Source organism: Meriones unguiculatus, chromosome X (assembly GCF_030254825.1).
Source record: "Meriones unguiculatus strain TT.TT164.6M chromosome X, Bangor_MerUng_6.1, whole genome shotgun sequence".
Lineage (NCBI taxonomy): Eukaryota > Metazoa > Chordata > Mammalia > Rodentia > Muridae > Meriones > Meriones unguiculatus.
In genome coordinates, this window is record NC_083369.1 from 38,682,316 (window position 1) to 38,702,061 (window position 19,746).

A 19,746-nucleotide genomic window follows, 5' to 3' on the forward strand; every position below is an offset into this window, starting at 1 on the left:
TAGAAGAGAGAGAAAGGTGAGGAAGGGGTAGAGAGGGTAGGACCAGGAGGAGATGAGGGAGGGGGCTGCAATTTGGATACAAAGTGAATAAATTGTAATAATAACAATAATTTTATATTACAAAAGAAACTGTGGTACATTTACAAATTGGAATACTATTCAGCTGTTAAAAACAAGGAAATCATGAAAATTGCCACCAAATGGATGCAACTAGAAAAGTTCATCCTGAGTGAGGTAACACAGACCCAGAAAGACACACATTATATAAACTTTTAGTCAGATTTTAGTCATATAGTATAGGATAGACATACTACAATACACAGACCCCAAGAAGATAAGTCCAATGGACATCTTAGGATTCATATGGGCCTACTACTTAGGATAGTGGGGGATATTTTTGACACAGAGCCTTTTTGAATTGCATTTTCTTGATGATTAAGGATGTTGACCATTTCTTTAAGAGTATGTGGATAAAGGGGAGCCATCCTCTATTCCTGGTGGGAGTACAAACTTGTACAACCATTTTGGAAATCAATCTGCCACTTTCTCAGAAAATTGGGAATAGTGCTACCTCTAGACCCAGCTATACCACTCCTGGGCATATACCCAAAAAATACTTCACCATTCAACAAGGACAGTTGCTCAACTATGTTCATAGCAGCTTTATTTGTAATAGCCAGAATCTGGGAACAACCTAGATGTCCCTCAATGGAGGGATGGATACAGAAAATTGTGGAACATTTACACAATGGACTACTACTCAGCTATTAAAAACAAGGATATCATGAAATTTGCAGACAATAGATGGAACCAGGAAAGATCATCCTGAGTGAGGTAGCCCAGACCCAGAAAGACACACATGGTATGTATTCACTTATATTTAGGAAATCTGTGCATGCGCATTGCACACGCAAACAGCACCTGTGTCCGCACCTCCTCCTGTGCCTGCACACTCCCTCCCCACATTCCAAGTATCTACACTCTCTAGCACCTGGTCCTTCAAGACAAACTTACACACACACACACACACACACACACACACACTTGCTCACCCACACTTGTGCATCTGCTCCAGTAGATCTTCTTCCTTTAGGTACAGATGAAACACCAGTGCATACACTCAAACCAGTGGACCTCTCTCATCTTCCTGAAGAATACTCCACATACCAGAGAAAGATGGAGTTAGGCTGAAGTACAGACTCCAGGAACAAACAGTGAAGGTTACAGATAAGCACATGACCAGAGATCAGCATAAGAACACACCCAACAAAAATCAGGACATCATGGTTTCACCAGCAACCTCCAAAATCAATGGATATTACAATTCATCAGAAACACAGGAAAATGACTGTAAAGCTATGCTTATCCAGTTATTAGAGGCACATAGGAGGAAACGAACAAATATCTCAGAGAAACAGCCACACAAGTGGAGGCAAATAAAGGGGAAATGAACAAATCTCTGAAAGAAATAGCCACACAGGAGAAGGCAAGATGGCGGCACCTGGAGGACTCACATTCTGACCAGCAGCACAGCAGGAATCGGCACAGTGACCAGCAATCAGAACTCATGGCCATAAAACACAAGTGATTGTGTTTCCCAGGTGAGAGGATACCCCATGGTGGGGGATTCAATCACCTTTTAACTCACCTGGCTAAACCTCGGAAGAGACCCCGGTTCCGCCAGACGATTGGTCGCCAGCCCAGAGCCACACACCAGTGTGCTCTGGTCACAGTCCCAGACTGAACCGTGCTCACCACAACATCAGAGACTGGAATCTCCAGTCGAGAGATAACTCCACGGTGCAGGAAACGATTGGGACTGACCTTAGGTCACCTAGACATCCCCTGGAAAAGACTCGGGTTCCGCGGGCACCCCAGGAGCCAGCCCGGAGCCAGAGCCAGGGACCCAGGCGCCTGTACAGAGCCCGGCCTGCCTGTTCACCGCCTCAGATAGAACTGCGGGCCCCAGGGGACCAGAAATTGAGTTTCATTGTCGGGGGCAAACCCACAGGGAGGGAATCGGCTGGTCTGATCTCAGAGCACTCAGCCGACACCCCCACCCCGAAAAGGTCTCTGGAAAATCACCCAGTTTAGGCAGACGCCCAGACTCCCAAAGACTGGAAAGGCAGATCCAAATGCGTCTGTGCCTGGGGGTTCTATTCGCCATCCCAGACAGAACGGCAGTCCCCAATCTGGCCCAGAAGGGAACACACACTGCCAGCCCAGATCAGAGCGTAGAGCCTCTGGACCAAATTGGTGCCCTCAGCCACCATCACAGACCCCGGTGCACAGCATCCGGACTAGAGCGGCGCCCGCAACCACCATCCCAGACAGGGACACACAGCTTCCAGCTCAGAGTGAGGCACCCAGGCTCCTGACCAGAAAGGAGCCCTCAGTTGCCAGCCTAGAGAGGCGTGCACAGCATCCAGACAAGAGCAGCACCCCCAGGCGCCAACTCAACCTAGGAACACATTCTCCAGGCCCAGAGCTGAGAGCTCAACCCCTGGCCCAGAGACTTGCTGGGTGCTCCTCTCACCTTCCCGAACAGAACTGTATGCCCCAGGATACCAGACTAGTTTCCCTGTTGGGAGAAAACCCCAAAGCTAGGGAATCAGCAGGATCTACAAGAGGGCTGTACCTGGAAAAGACTGTAACAACAACAACAACAACAGCTCACTAAATTCAGAACGAGAAACCCAGAAGTGGGGCAAATGTCTTGAGAACTTCTACAGGTGAGAGGAGAGCCCCCCTAACTAACAAAGACCAAAGCTACTACTCAGGTATATACACCTGAGGTGAGCAGTGGCAATTCCTGAGAAGCACTGGCCATACAGTGACCATATCCAAAAACCAGAGGAGGCCTCCTTCAGAAAAAAAATCATCTTCCGGCCAAGGGGATTCTCCCTACCTCAGGACTCCAGGAAGCACAGAAACTAACAGCCAACACCTAAAACAGCCCAATGGGTAAAGGTCAGTGTAAAAGACCAACCAACAAAAGACAGAGCAATATGGCATCTCCAGAACCAAGCCATCCAGGGGCGAGCAGCCCTGGACAACCCAGCATAATAGAAAATCAAGAAGATGACCTTACATCAATGCTGATGAAGAGGTTAACAGAGGAAACAAATAAAATGCGTAAAGAATTAGAGGAAGATAAAACCAAACAGATCATGGCTATCCATAAAGAAATGGAGGAAGTTAAAGACAAGCAGATTATGGCCATCTGTGAAGAAATACGGGAAGATGCAGCCAAACAGTTTGCAGCCTTCAGAGAAGAAAAATTAAATCACTGAAAGAAATAAAAGAAACAGAGCTGAAGGAACTAAAAGAAAAACAGGAAAATACAATCAGACAGGTGAAGAAAGTAAACAAAACAACTCAAGACCTGAAGATAGAACTGGAAAAATTAAAAAAAATACAAATGGAGGAAATAATGGAGAGGAACAATTTAGGGAAGAAAACAGGAACTACAGAGGTAAGCATAACCAACAGACTACAAGAGATGGAAGAAAGAATCTCAGGTATAGAAGATACAATGGAAGAAATCGATGTATCTGTCAAAGAAAATGTTAAATCCAAAAAATTCCTGACACAGACAGTCCAAGAAATCCAAGACAATATGAAAAGACAAAACCTAAGAATAATAGGAATAGAGGAAAAAGAAGATTCCCTTTTCCAAGGCCCAGAAAATTTTTTCAACAAAATCATTGAAGAAAATTTCCCCAAATTAAAGGAGAGGCCAATATAAGAATACAAGAGGCCTACAGAACACCCAACAAATTTGACCAGAAAAGAAAATCCTCCAGCCACATAATAATCAAAACAGTAAGTATACAGAACAAAGAAAAAATACTAAAAGCTGCAAAGGAAAAAGGCCAAATAACATATAATGGCAAACCTATTAGAATCACACCTGATTTTTCAACAGAGACTATTAAAACCAGAAGGGCCTGGACAGATATCATGCAGACCCTAAGAGAACACAGATGTCAGCCCAGGCTACAATACCCCTCAAAACTCTTAGTTCTCATAGACAGAGAAAACAAGATATTCAATGACAAATTTCCGTCACTAGAAGTCCAATGCGCTATCCATTGCGCCACAGAGCCACCTGACAAATTTCAACAATACCTACACACAAACCCAGCATTACAGAAGACACTGGAAGGGAAAATACAACCCAAGAAAATTAGCTACTTTCAAGAAAACACAGCAAATAATTAACCATACTACAGTAAAACAAAAAGCAACCAAGCACACAACATTATGACCACAGCCAAAATCAAAATCAAAGGATCTAACACCCACTGGTCATTAATCTCTCTCAACATCAATGGACTCAATTCTCCAATAAAAAGACACAGACTAACAGTATGGATACATAAACAAAACCCAGCATTTTGTTGCATACAAGAAACACACCTAAGCCACAAAGATAGACATTACCTGAGGGTAAAGGGTTGGAAGACGACTTTCCAAGCAAATGGACCTAAGAAGCAAGCAGGAGTAGCCATTCTAATATCTGATAAAATAGACATTCAACCAAAATTAATAAAAAGGGATGGGGAAGGACACTTCATACTCATCAAGGGAAAATTCTACCAGGAAGACATCACAATCCCGAACATCTATGCCCCAAATACAAGAGCACCCACATTTGTAAAAGAAACATTGATAAAACTTAAACCACATAGAGATCCCCACACATTAATAGCGGGAGACTTCAACACCCCATTCTCAACAAAGGACAGGTCAACAAAACAGAAATTAAACAAAGAAACAATGTCTGGTCATGAATCAAATGGACCTCACAGACATTTACAGAACCTTACACCGAAACACAAAAGAATTTACCTTCTTCTCAGCACCTCATGGAACCTTCTCCAAAATAGATCATATAGTTGGTCACAAAGCAAGCCTCAACAGATACAAGAAGATTGAAATAATCCCTTGTATCCTGTCAGATCACCATGGAATAAAGCTGGACATCAACAACAACAGAAATAGCAAAAAGCCTACATACACATGGAAATTGAACAACTTGTTACTAAATCACAGCTAAGTCAGGGAAGAAATAAAGAAAGAAATTAAAGTCTTCCTAGAACTCAATGAAAATGAAGACACAACATACCCAAACTTGTGGGACACAATGAAAGCAGTGCTAAGAGGAAAGTTCATAGCACTAAGTGCCTCCAAGAAGAAATTCAAGACAGCTCATTCAAGCAACCTAATGGCCCACTTAAAAACCCTAGAGAAAGAAGAAGCAGACACACCAAAAAGGAGTAGACAGCTGGAAATAATCAAACTCAGGGCTGAAATCAATCAATTAGAAACAAATAAAACAATTCAAAGAATCAATGAAACCAAGAGCTGGTTCTTTGAGAAAACCAACAAGATTGACAAACCCTTAGTCAAGCTAACTAAAAGGCAGAGAGACACCACCCAAATCAATAAAATCAGAATGAAAAGGGGGACATAACTACAGAGACTGAGGGAAACCAAACAATCATTAGGACTTACTTCAAAAGTCTATATGCCACAAAATTTGAAAATCTAAATGAAATGGACAATTTTCTAGATCGATTTGACTTACCAAAGCTGAATCAGGACCAGGTAAATCAATTAAATAGTCCTATATCCCCCAAGGAAATAGAAGCGGTCATCAAAAGTCTCCCATCCAAAAAAAGCCCAGGACCAGATGGTTTCAGTGCAGAATTCTACCAGACCTTCAAAGAAGAGTTAACTCCAGTTCTCTTCAAACTGTTCCACAAAATAGAAACAGAAGGAACATTAGGAAACTCATTCTATGAAGCCACAGTCACCTTAGTATCTAAACCTCAAAAAGACTCAACAAAGAAAGAATTTCAGACCAATCTCCCTTATGAACATTAATGCAAAAATACTCAACAAAATACTTGCAATCGAAATACAAGATCACATCAAAGATATCATCCACTATGACCAAGTAGGCTTCATCTCAGGTATGCAGGGGTGGTTCAATATACAGAAATCCATCAATGTGATCCACCATATTAACAAACTGAAAGAAAAAAAAAAACCACATGATAATCTCCCTAGATGTGGAAAAAAGCATTTGACAAAATCCAACATCCATTCATGTTTAAAGTATTGGAGAGATCAGGGATACAAGGCACATATCTAAACATAGTAAAGGCAATATACAGCAAGCCTATAGCCAACATCAAACTGAATGGAGAGAAACTTAAAGCAATCCCATTGAAATCAGGGACAAGACAAGGCTGCCCGCTCTCTCCATATCTCTTCAACACAGTTCTGGAAGTCCTTGCTAGAGCAATAAGACAGTTGAAGGTTTAATGGGGATACAGATTGGAAAGGAAGAAGTCAAATTATCACTATTTGCAGATGATATGATAGTATATGTGAGCAACACCAAAAACTCTACCAGGGAACTCCTACAGCTGATAAATACCTTCAGCAAAGTGGCCAGATACAAAATTAACTCAAAAAAATCAGTAGCCCTCCTGTATACAAAAGACAAAAGGGCTGAGAAAGAAATCAGGGAAACAACACCCTTCACAATAGCCACAAATGACATAAAATACCTTCCTGTAACCTTAACCAAGCAAGTCAAAGACTTGTATGAAAAAAATTTCAAGTCTCTGAAGAAAGAATTAGAAGAAGATATCAGAAGATGGAAAGATCTCCCATGCTCATGGGTTGGCAGGATTAACATAGTAAAATTGGCCATCTTACCAAAAGCAATCTACAGATTTAATGCAATTCCTATCATATTGCTAACAAAAATCTTTACAGACCTGGAAAGAAAAATTCTTAACTTCGTATGGAATAACAAGAAACCCAGAATTGCTAAAACAATCCTCTACAATAGAAGATCTTCTAGAGGTATCTCCATCCCTGATCTTAAGCTGTACTATAGAGCAACAGTTATAAAAACTGCATGGTACTGGCATAGAAACAGAATGGTGGATCAATGGAACCGAACAGAAGACCCAGAAATAAACCCACACAGTTATGGACACCTTATTTTTGACAAAGATTTCAAAGCCCTACAGTGGAAAAAAGATAGCATCTTCAACAAATGGTGCCTGTCCAACTGGATATCTACATGTAGAAAAATGAAAATAGTTCCATATTTATCACCCTGCACAAAACTGAAGTCCAAGTGGATCAAAGACCTCAACATAAAACCAAACACATTAAATCAGCTAGAAAAAAAAAAGTGGCGAATACCCTAGAACTCATTGGCACAGGGGACAACTTCCTGAACAGAGCACCAACAGCAGAGGCTCTAAGATCAACAATCAATAAATGGGACCTCATGAGACTAAAAAGCTTCTGTAAAGCAAAGGACACCGTCATCAAAACAAAACGACTCCCTACAGATTGGGAAAGAATCTTCACCAACCCTTTATCTGACAGAGGGCTGATATCCAGCATATATAAAGAACTAAAGAAGCTGAAAAGCAGCAAACCAAGTAATCCAATTAAAAAATGGGAACAGAGCTAAACAGAGAATTCTCTGTAGAGGAATATCGAATGGCAGAGAAACACTTAAAGAAATGCTCAACCTCATTAGCCATTGGGGAAATGCAAATCAAAACAACCCTGAGATTTAACCTTACACCCATCAGAATGGCCAAGATCAAAAACTCAAGTGACAATACATGTTGGAGTGGTTGTGGAGAAAGGGGAACCCTCCTCCACTGCTGGTGGGAATGTCAACTTGTGCAACCACTCTGCAAATCAATTTGGTGCTTTCTGAGACAACTAGGAATAGCGCTTTCTCAAGATCCAGCCATACCACTCCTAGGCATATATCCAAAAGAGGCTCAAGTACACAATAAGGACATTTGCTCAACTATGTTTGTATCAGCCTTGTTTGTAATAGCCAGAAGCTGGAAACAGCCCAGATGCCCGTCAACTGAAGAGTGGATGCAGAAATTGTGGTACATCTACACAATGGAGTATTACTCTGCAATGAAAAATAAGGAAATCATGCAATTTCCAGGTGGGACCTGGAAAGGATCATCCTCAGTGAGCTGTCCCAGAAGCAGAAAGACACACAGGGCATATACTCACTCATATAGACTTATAGGATAAACTTAAAATCTGTCCATCTAAAGAAACTAATCAAGAGAGAGGACTCTGACTAAAACGCTCAATCCCCATCCCGAAATGCAAAGAGGATGGACATCAGAAGAAGAAGAAAGCAGAAAGCAACCTAGGAACCTGCCACAGAGGGCCTCTGAAAGGCTCTGCCCTGAAGACTATCAAAGCAGACGCTGAGACTTTATGGCCAACTGTTGGGCAGAGTGCATGGAATCTTATGTAAGAAGTGGGAAATAGTAGGTTATGGAGAGGACAGGAACCCCACAAGGAGAGCAACAGAACTAGAAGATTTGAACACCGGGGTTTTCCCAGAGACCCATACTCATACCAGGCATGGGGATAACCTAGAACCCCTGGGCAGATGTAATCCATGGCAGTTTAGTGTCTAAGTGGGTTGGTTACATAGTAATGGGAAGAGGGAATGTCTCTGACACAATCTGATTGGCCTGCTCTTTGATCACCTCCCCCTGAGGGGGGAGCAGCCTTACCAGGCCACACTAGAGGACAATGCAGCCACTTTTGATGTGAACTGATAGACTAAGATCAGATGGAAGGAGAGGAGGACCTCCCCTATCAGTGGACTTGGGGAAGGGCATGCATGAAGAAGGGGAAGGGAGGGTGGTATCGGGAGGGGAGGAGGGAGGGGCTTATGGGGAGATACAAAATGAATAAAGTGTAAAAAAATAATATTAATAAAAAAAGGAAAAAAAAAGAAAATACCCTTAAAAAAAAAAGAACTCTTTACCTGGGGGGGGGGGGAAGAAATAGCCACACAAATAGAGGCAAATAAAGAGGAAATGAACAAAGCTCTCAAAGAAATACAGGCAAAACCAGCCAAACAAATAGAAGCACAAGTAGAGGCACAATTAGTGGCATATAGAGAGGAAATGAACAACAACAACAAAAAAAAATAGAAGCCACCATAGAAAGACAGGAATTCACATAGAACCAGCTGTGTATGAAAACAGAATTAGAATCAACGGCATGAAAGCAGAATTAGAATAAATAAAAAGAACACAAACAGAGAAAACTCTGGAGCAGGAGAAATTAGAGAAAAAGATCAGGAACCACAAAGGTAAGCATCACCAACAGAATACAAAAGATAGAAGAGGGAATCTCAAGTGCTGAAGATACACTTGCAGAAATTGATACATCTCTCAAAGAAAAAGTAAAATCAGGAAAGGCCCAAACACAAAACATCCGAGAAATCAAGGACGCCATGAAAAGACGAAATCTAAGAATAGTAAGAACAGATGAAATAAAAGATTCCAAGCTCCAAGTTCCAGAAAATATTTTCAAGGGAATCATAGAAGAAAATTTTCCCAACTTTGGGAAAGAGATGTCTATAAACTACAAGAGGCCTACAGAACACCAAATAGACTCGACCAGTAAAGAAATTCTTCACATCGCATCACACTCAAAGCATTAAATCTACAGAACAAAGTAAAATATTAAAAGCAGCAAGGGAAAAAGGCCAAGTAGCATATAAAGGTAAACCTATCAGAATCACACCAGATTTCTCAACAGAAACTATGAAATGCAGGAGGGCCTGGGCAGAGGTCATGCGGACTTCAAGGGACTACAGATGCCAACCCAGACTAATATACCCTGCAAAGCTTTCAATCAACATAGATGGAGAAAACAAAATATTCCATGACAACACCAAACTTAAACAATATCTACACAGCACCCCAGCCCTACAGAAGACACTAGAAGGAAAACTACAATCCAATAAAAACAACTACAACCAAGAAAACATAGGATAAAGACAATTTCACAACAAAAAAATTAGAAAAAAAAAAAAAACAAGCAATGAAGCACAGTAACACCACCTACTCCACAATAAAAGAAATTAACATTCATTGGTCAATATTATCTATCAACATCATTGGAATCAACTCTCCAATAAAAAGATACAGACTAAAAGAATGGTTGCAGAAACAGGATCCAATATTCTGCTGCATCCAAAAAAAAAAAAAACCACCTCTGCAACAAAGCTAAACACTACCTCAGAGTAAAGGGCTGGAAAAATGTTTTCCAAGCAAAAGGACACAGAAAACAAGCTAGGGTAGCTATCCTAATTTCTAATAAAATAGACTTTCAACCAAAATTAATCAAATAAGATGAGGCAGGGCAGTTCATTCTCATCAAAAGAAAAAAAAATATACCAGGAGGACATCACAATTCTGAACATCTATGCCCCAAATACAAGAACACCTACATTTGTAAATGAAATATTATCGAAGCTTAAATCGCACATCAATCCCAACACCTTGATAGTGGGAGATTTCAACACTCTCCTCTCACCAAGGGAAAGATCATCTAGACAGAAGCTAAATAGGGAAATAATGGCACTTTCAGAGGTCCTAAATCAATTGGACCTAATAGATATCTACAGAAATTTTCACCCAAATTCAAAAATGTATACCTTCTTTTCAACACCTCATGGAACCTTCTCCAAAGTAGACCATACAGTTGGTCACAAAGCAAGCCTCAACAGATACAAGAAGATTCAAATAATCCCTGGTATCCTATCTGATCACCATGGACTAAAGCTGAACATCAACAACAACAGGTAAAGCAAAAAGACTACACACACATGGAAACTGAACAACTCAATGACAGCTGGGTTAGGGAAGAAATAAAGAAATTAAAGACTTCCTAGAAATCAGTGAAAATGAAGGTACAACATACCCAAACGTATGGGACACAATGAAAGCAGTGCCAAGACGAAAATTCATAGCACTAAGTGCCTTCAAGAAGAAACTTGAAATATCTCATTCAAACAACTTAATGGCTCACCTGACAGCACTAGAAAAATAAAAGACGCAGACACACCCAAGAAGGGTAGATGGCTGGAAATATTCAAGCTCAGGGCTGAAATCAATCCATTAGAAACAAATTAAAAAATTTCAAAAAATCAAAGAAACCAAGAGCTGGTTCTTTGAGAAAATCAACAAAATCAACAAACCCTTAACCAAACTAACTAAAAGGCAGAGAGAAACTATCCAAATCAGCAAAATAAGAAATGAAAAGGGGGACATAACAACAGACAGTGAGGAAATCCAAACAATCATTAGGTCTTACTGCAAAAGCCTATATGCCACAAAATTTGAAAATCTAAATGGAATGGATAATTTTCTTGATATATTCCATTTACCAAAACTAAATCAAGATCAGGTAGAAAGACTGAATAGTCCTCTATCCCCCAAGGAAATAGGAAGTCATCAAAAGTCTGCCTTCCAAAAAAAAAAAAAAACAAAAAACAAAAACAAAAAAACAATGAACAACAAACAAACAAACAAACAAACAAAACCAGGTCCAGATGATTTCAGTGCAGAATTCTACCAAAACTTCCAAGAAATGTTAAGTCCAATTCTCCTCAAACTGTTCCACAAGCTAGAAACAGAAGAAACATTGCCAAACTCATTGTATGAAGCCACAGTCACCTTGATACCCAAACTATACAAAGACCCAACAAATAAAAGAGAACTTCAGACCTATCTCTCTTACGAATATTGATGCAAAAATACTCAATAAAATACTTACAAACCAATGTTATATGTCTAATATCCACTTATGAGTGAGTATATACCCTTTGTGTCTTTCTGCTTCTGGGACACCTCACTCAAGATAATCTTTTCCAGTTCCCACCATTTACCTGCAAATTTCATGATTTCCTTGTTTTTTTAAATTATTTTTATTTCTATTAATTACAGTTTATTCACTTTGTATCCCCCATGTACCTCCCTCCTTCCTCCCCTCCCAATCCCACTATCCCTCTTCCCCACCCATGTCCCTCTCCCATTCCACTGAAAAGGGAGGCCTTCCTCCCTTTCCCTCTAAGCCTAGTCTATCAGGTATCATCAGGAGTGGCTGCATTATCTTCTTCTGTGTCCTGGAAAGGCTACTCCCCCCTCAGGGGAAGGTGATCAAAGAGCAGGCCAATCAGTTCATGTCAGAAAGTGTCCCTGTCCCTAATTCTATGGAGGCCACTTGGATACTGAACTGCCAACTGCCATAGGCTACCTCTGTGCAGGGGTTCCAGGCCATCTCCATGGGTGGCCTTGGCTGGAGTATCAGTTTCAGAAAAGACCCCTGTGCATAGACTTTAAGATCTGTCACTGTCTTTGTGGAGCTCCTATCCTCTCTAAGTCTTACTATTTCCCATTACTTTCATAAGATTCCGTGTACTCTTCCCTTGGCTCTGAGTCTCAAGAGGTTGAGACTCTTGGCTATGAGTCTCAACCTCTGCCTCAATACCCTGCAGGGTAGAGCCTTTCAGTGGTCATCTGTGGTAGGCTCCTGTCCTGTTCCCTGTTTTCTCCCTCTTCAGATGTCCATCCTCTTTGCCTTTCTGAATGGGGATTGAGCATCTTAGCCAGAGTCCTCCTTCCTGATTAGCTTCCTTAGTTGTACAGATTTTAGTATGTTTATCCTATATTATATGTCTAGTATCCACTTATGAGTGAGTATATACCCTGTGTGTCTTTCTGCTTCTGGGATACCTCACTTGGGATGATCTTTTCCAGTTCCCACCATTTACCTGTAAATTTCACGATTTACTTGTTTTTTAATCACTGATTAAATTATTAATCATATTCCATTGTGTAGATGTACCACAATTTCTGTATCTATTCCTCAACTGAGGGGCATCTGGGCTGTTTCCAGCTTCTGGCTATTACAAATGAAGCTTCTACAAACATGGATGAGCAGATGTCCTTGTTGTATACTTGGGCGTCTTTTGGATATGTGCCTAGCAGTGGTATAGCTGGATCTTGAGGAAGCGCTATTCCTAATTGTCTGAGAAAGCACAGATTGATTTCTGGCTTGCATAAGTGGTTATACAAGTTTACATTCCCACCATCAGTGGAGGAGGGTTCCCCTTTCTCCACAACCTCTCCAGCATGTGTTGTCACTTGAGTTATTCATCTTAGCCATTCTGATGGGTGTAAGGTGAAATCTCAGGGTCGTTTTGATTTACATTTAGGCGATAACCTAGAACCCCTGCACTGATGTAGACCATGGCACCTCAGTCTCCAAGTGTGTTACCTAGCAATGGAAGAGGGGCTTTTTCTGACATGAAGTCAGTGGCTGGCTCTTTGATCACCTCCTGCTGAGGGGGCAAAACCTTACCATTCCTCAGAGGAAGACAATGAAGCCAGTCCTGCTGAGACCTGATATGGTAGGGTCAGATAGAAAGGGAGGAGGATCTCCCCTATTGGTGGACTGGGGAAGGACCATGTGAGGAGATGAGGGAGGGAGGGCCCAATTGGAAGGGGATGAGGGATAGTCCTACAGCTGGATACAATGTGAGTAAGTTGTAATAATTTTAAAAAGTTAGAAAATATGTACTGAAGTTTAAGAAATTAAACTCGAACAAATCAAATTGTCCAATTAAAAATGTACAGAGCTAAACCAAGAATTCATTAGAGGAATCTCTAATGATTGAGAACCACTTAAAGAAATGCTCAATGTCCTTATTCATCAGAGAAATGCACATCAAAACAACTCTAAGATTCCATCTTATAGCAGTCAGAAAGGCTAAAATAAAAACATAAGTGACAACACATGCTAGAGAAGATGTGGAAAAGGGGAACACTTCTCCATTTCTGGTGGGACTGCAAACTTGTACAACCCCTTTGGAAATCAATCTGGTGCTTTTTCAGAAAATTGGGACTAGTTCTATCTCAAGAGGCAGCTAATACCACTCCTGGGCATTTACCCAAACGATGCTCCACCATTAAACAAGGAAATTTGCTCAAATATGTTCATTGCATCTTTATTCCTAATAGACAAAAACTGGAAACAACGTAGATGTTCCTCATCTGAAGAAAGGATATGGAAATTGTCGTACATTTACTCAATGAAATACTACTGAGCTATTAAAAACAAAGAAATCATGAAATTTGCAGCCAATTCTATAGAACTAGAAAAGACCATCCTGAGTGAGGTAACCCAGACCCAGGACATGTATGTATTCACTTTTAAGCAGATATTACAGGATAACCATATTACAATCCACAGACCCAAAGAAGCTAAGTAACAACAAAAGCCCAAGGGTGGGTGATAGAATGTCACTCAGAAGGGGAAACAGAATAGACAGCAACAGTAGTTAAGAGGGAACTGGGAAAGAGATGGAATGGAGAGGGGAAAAAAAGGTGGAGATCAGATGTGGGGAGAATGGAGATGGAATGTAAGAGGGCTATCAATGAGAAAGGAAACTGAGCAGGGACATCTCTTTGTCAAGCTGGAGGCCTGCGACAGGATAGTCTCCTTGGAGGATATGGGTGTGATTCTAGCTGAGACTACTAATGGGACATGGGTCGGGCATGAAGACTGAAGTGACCACCTCCTAGCCAGGCAGGACTACTGGAAGGAGGAGAACAACAATCCACCCACAAAACCTTTGATCCAAACATTACCCTGTCTACAAGAAGTGTGAAAATAAAGAGAGAATAAAATTGAGGAAATGCCCAACCAATAACTGGCCTAACCTGAGACCCACCACATGGTAGAGAGCCTGTCCCTGACACTAATAATGATGCTCCGTTATGCTTGCAGACAGGAGCCTAACTTGACTGTAGTCTGGGAGGCTCCAGCCAGCAATGGATGGAGACAGATTCTAGGACTTGCAGCCAAGCATGAGGCAGAGCTCCAGGGGTCCTGTAGAAGTGTCGGGGAAAAGATGGAAGGACCTGGAGGAGACAAGTCCAGGAGACAGGAACCTCATAAGAAGACCTGAAGAGACAACTAACCCAGTCCCATGGGGACTTTCAGAGACTGAGACATCAACTAAGGAGCATGAATGATCTGGACCTAGGCATATATGTGTTCAATGGGCTGCTTGTTCTTCAAATGGGGCACCTGGTGAGTGGAGTGGTGGTGGTTCTAACATGAGCTCTACTGTCTGTTTTTGGATCACTTCCCTCTGGCAGGGGTGCCTTACCTCTTCTCAGAGGATGATGATGTACTCAGTCCTGATGTGACTTGATGTGCTGGGGAAGGCTGATACTTGGAAAGGGGCGCTCCCCTTTTCTTGGGGAACAAGGAGTGGGGAAGAGGAATGGAAGAGTAGGGGACTGGGAGAAGAGGAACAAGGGGACACCCTTGGGATGTAAATAAACTGAAATTAAAGAAAAACACGAAACTTTAGAAAATAATAATAATACAGCAAATCTTCTGAGATTGGAACTTTGTCATTGATATGTTAACTCACCGTACCCATCTTCTCTGATTCATGAATATCTCCCAGTGCCCTTTGAAGAAGGAACTATTGGTCTTCATGTTAGCATGATGTTGGAGAAAAATAACCTTATTTTCTCCATGGATAAGACCAAACGCCCTGTGGAAGAAGACAGTGTAGAGAGACAGTTATACTCAGTCTTTATAAGTGGGTTATATTCTTCCTTGAAATGAGGTCACCTGTCCCTGAGAGTTTCTCTGGTTGAAGTAGGGTTAGTGATAGAAGGATTCAATGAGCATGTGTAAAGTGACTCAAAGTTTCTGAAAGTGGACCTGCTAGTCTACTAAATGTATCTTTTTAATAAATATTTTTAATTTATTGGGATTATCACATAATTACCTCATCTAATCCTATCCTTCCCTCTCTCCAAATCTTGTCAAGTTTCCATCCCTTGCTCTCTTTTATATTCATAGCTTCCACTTTAATTATTGATATATATCAACAATGATATGTATATCCTAATATATACTATACATTATATAATGTGGTGGTTTGAATCGGTATGGCCCCATAGACTTATGTGTTTGAATGTTTGGTTCATTGAGTGTGGCACTGTTAGGAGGTATGGCCTTGTTGGAGTAGGTGTGGTCTTGTTGGAGGAAGTGTGTACTGTGTGGGTGGGCTTTGAGGTCTCCTATGCTCAAGCTGCACCCAGTGCATCACAGAGTCTCCTTTTGTTGCCTGCAGACCAAGATGTAGAGCTCTCAGCTCCTTATCCAGCACCATGTCTGCTTGTGTGTCATGCCTCTCACTAAGATGATAATGAAGTAAACCTCTAAAACTATAAGACAGTCTCAATTACATGTTGTCCTTTATAAGAGTTGCTATGGTCATGATGTCTCTTCACAGCAATAAAACCCTAACTAAGACATATATTATATATTAGGATATATGTTATATATTTCCATAATTGACCCACCCACTCTAAAAATCAGCATGCAGAATTCTTAAAACTTGAAAAATAAATTCTACCATTTGGTCCAGCCATACCCCTCCTTGGCATATACCCAAAGTGTATAAACACCCTACTCCACAGATATTTGCTCAGCAATATTCATAGCTATCAGGATCATCGGAAGCCATGTCCTTGGTGTCCTTTTGTGCTGGGGCAGCCAACACAGGAAAAGAGGCAGGGTCTGGGGCATCAAGGAAGTGGAAGTCTCTTTTTTAATGAAATTTTTATTTTTTGTATTAATTACAGTTTATTCACTTTGTATCCCAACTGTAGCCCCCTCCCTCACTCTCTTCTAATCCCACCCTCTCTCCCTCATCTCCTCCCATTCTCCTCTTCAAGTCCACTGATAGGGGAGGTCCTCCTACCCTTCCATCTGAGCCTACCTTATCAGGTCTCATCAGGACTGGCTGCACTGTCTTCCTCTGTGTTCTGGCAAGGTTGTTCTCCCCTCAGGGGGGTGGTCAAAGAGCCTGCCACTGAGTTCATGTCAGAGACAGTCCCTGTTCCCCTTACTAGGGAACCCACTTGGATACTGAGCTGCCAGTACCATGCAGCTTTTATTACTATCGCTCTGTGGTACAGCTTGATATAAGGGATAGAGAGACCTCCAGATGACCTGTTGTTGTACAGGATCATTTGGAAGTTCTGGGTTTTTTGTTTTTCAATATGAAGTTGAGAATTATTATTTCAAGGTCTGTAAAGAATTGTGTTGGTATTTTGATGAGAATTGCATTGAATCTGTAGATTGCCTTTGGCAGGATGGCCATTTTCACTATGTTAATCCTACTGATCCGTGAGCACGGGAGATCTTTCCATCTTCTGATATCTTCTTCAATTTCTTTCTTCAGAGACTTGAAGTTTTTCTCAAAAATTCTTTTACTTGCTTGGTTAGAGTCACACCAAGGTACATTTTGTTATTAGTAGCTATTGTGAAGGGTGTTGTTTCCCTAATTTCTTTCTCAGCCCTTTTGTCTTTGGTATACAGGAGGGCTTCTGTTTTTTTTTTTTTTTTTTTTTTTGAATTTTATTTTTTTCTTATCAGTTACATTTTATTAACTCTGTATCCCAGCTGATCTCTGTCCCGATCCCTCATACCCTCCCAGTCCCTCCCTCCCTCCCTCCCTCCCTCCCTCCCTCATCTCCACAGTGCCCCTTTCCAAGTCCACTGATAGGGGGGGACCTCCTCTCCATTCATCTGATCCTGTTTTATCAGGTATCTTCAGGACTGGCTGCAAAGCCCTCCTCTGTGGTCTAACAGGACTGCTCCTCTGGTTTTTTTTTTTTTTTTTGAGTTAATTTTGTATTCAGCCACTTTGCTGAAGGTGTTTATCAGCTGAAGGAGTTCTCTGATTGAATTTTTGGGGTCGCTCATGTCTACTATCATATCATCTGCAAATAGTGATACTTTGCCTTCTTCCTTTCTGATTTGTATCCCCTTGATCTAATTTAGTTTCCTTGTTTGCTTTAGCTAGGACTTTCAGTGCTATGTTGACGAGATAAGGAGAGACTGGGCAGCCTTGCCTTGTCCGTGATTTCAGTGGGATTGATTTCAGTTTCTCTCCGTTTAGTTTGATGTTGGCTATAGTCTTGCTGCAGATTGTCTTTACTATGTTTAGGTATATGCTTTGTATCCCTGATCTCTCCAAGACTTTAAACATGAATAGGTGTTGGATTTTGTCAAATGCTTTTTCGGCATTTAAGGAGAGGATCATGTGGTTTTTCTCCTTCATTTTGTTTATATGATGGTTTGCATTGATGGATTTCCCTATATTGAACCACCCCCTGCATGCCTGGGATAAAGCCTACTTGGTCATGGTGGATGATATCTTTTGTTCTTGGATTTTGTTTGCAAGTATTTTATTGAGTATTTTTGCATCAGTGTTCATAAGAGAGATAGGACTGAAGGTTTCTTTTTTGTTGGGTCATTGTGTGATTTAGGTATCAAGGTGACTGTGGCTTCATAGAAGGAGTTTGGTAATGATTTTTCTGTTTCTATTTTGTGAAATAATTTGAAGAGGATTGGAGTTAGCCCTTCTTTGAAGATCTGGTAGAAGTCTGTGCTGAAACCATCTGGCCCTGGGCTGCTTGCTGCTTTTTTTTTTTTTTTTTTTGTAAGGGAGACTTTTGATGACTACTTCTATTTCCTTCTATTTCCTTGAAGCATATAAGACTATTCAATTTTTCTACCTGATCTTGATTTAATTTTGGTAAATAGAATCTATCAAGAAAATTGTCCATTTCATTTAGATTTTCAAATTTTGTGGTATATAGGCTTTTGTTGTAAGACCTAATGATTGTTTGGATTTCCTCACTGTTTGTTGTTATGTCCCTCTCTTCATTTCTTATTTTGCTGATTTGGATAGTTTCTCTCTGCCTTTTAGTTAGTTTGGCTAAGGGTTTGTTGATTTTATTGATTTTCTCAAAGAACCAGCTCTTGGTTTCTTTGATACTTTGAAATTTTTTAATTTGTTTCTAATGGATTGATTTCAGCCCTGAGTTTGAATATTTCCAGCCATCTACCCTTCTTGGGTGTGTCTGCGTCTTTTATTTTTCTAGTGCTGTCAGGTGAGCCATTAAGTTGTTTGAATGAGATATTTCAAGTTTCTTCTTGAAGGCACTTAGTGCTATGAATTTTCGTCTTGGCACTGCTTTCATTGTGTCCCATACGTTTGGGTATGTTGTACCTTCATTTTCACTGATTTCTAGGAAGTCTTTAATTTCTTTATTTCTTCCCTAACCCAGCTGTCATTGAGTTGTTCAGTTTCCATGTGTGTGTAGTCTTTTTGCTTTACCTGTTGTTGTTGATGTTCAGCTTTAGTCCATGGTGATCAGATAGGATACCAGGGATTATTTGAATCTTCTTGTATCTGTTGAGGCTTGCTTTGTGACCAACTGTATGGTCTACTTTGGAGAAGGTTCCATGAGGTGTTGAAAAGAAGGTATACATTTTTGAATTTGGGTGAAAATTTCTGTAGATATCTATTAGGTCCAATTGATTTAGGACCTCTGAAAGTGCCATTATTTCCCTATTTAGCTTCTGTCTAGATGATCTTTCCCTTGGTGAGAAGTATCAATTTCTTCAAGTGTATCTTCAGCACCCGAGATTCTCTTTTCCATCTCTTGTATTCTATTGGTGATGTTTAACTTTGTGGTTCTCCAGCTCCAGGGTTTTCTCTGTTTGTGTAATCTTTATTGATTTTAATTCTGTTTTCATGCCTTGCACCATTTCCTTCATCTGTTTAAATGTGGATTCCTGTCTTTTTATGATGGTCTCTTTTTTTGTTCATTTCTTCTCTATATGCCTGTAATTGTGTTTCTACGTATGCCTCCATTTGTGTGGTTATTTTTTTTGTTCATTTTCTTTTAATGTGCCTCTAATAACTGGTTAAGCATAGCTTTAAAATCATTTTCCTGTGTTTCCAATGAATTGGAG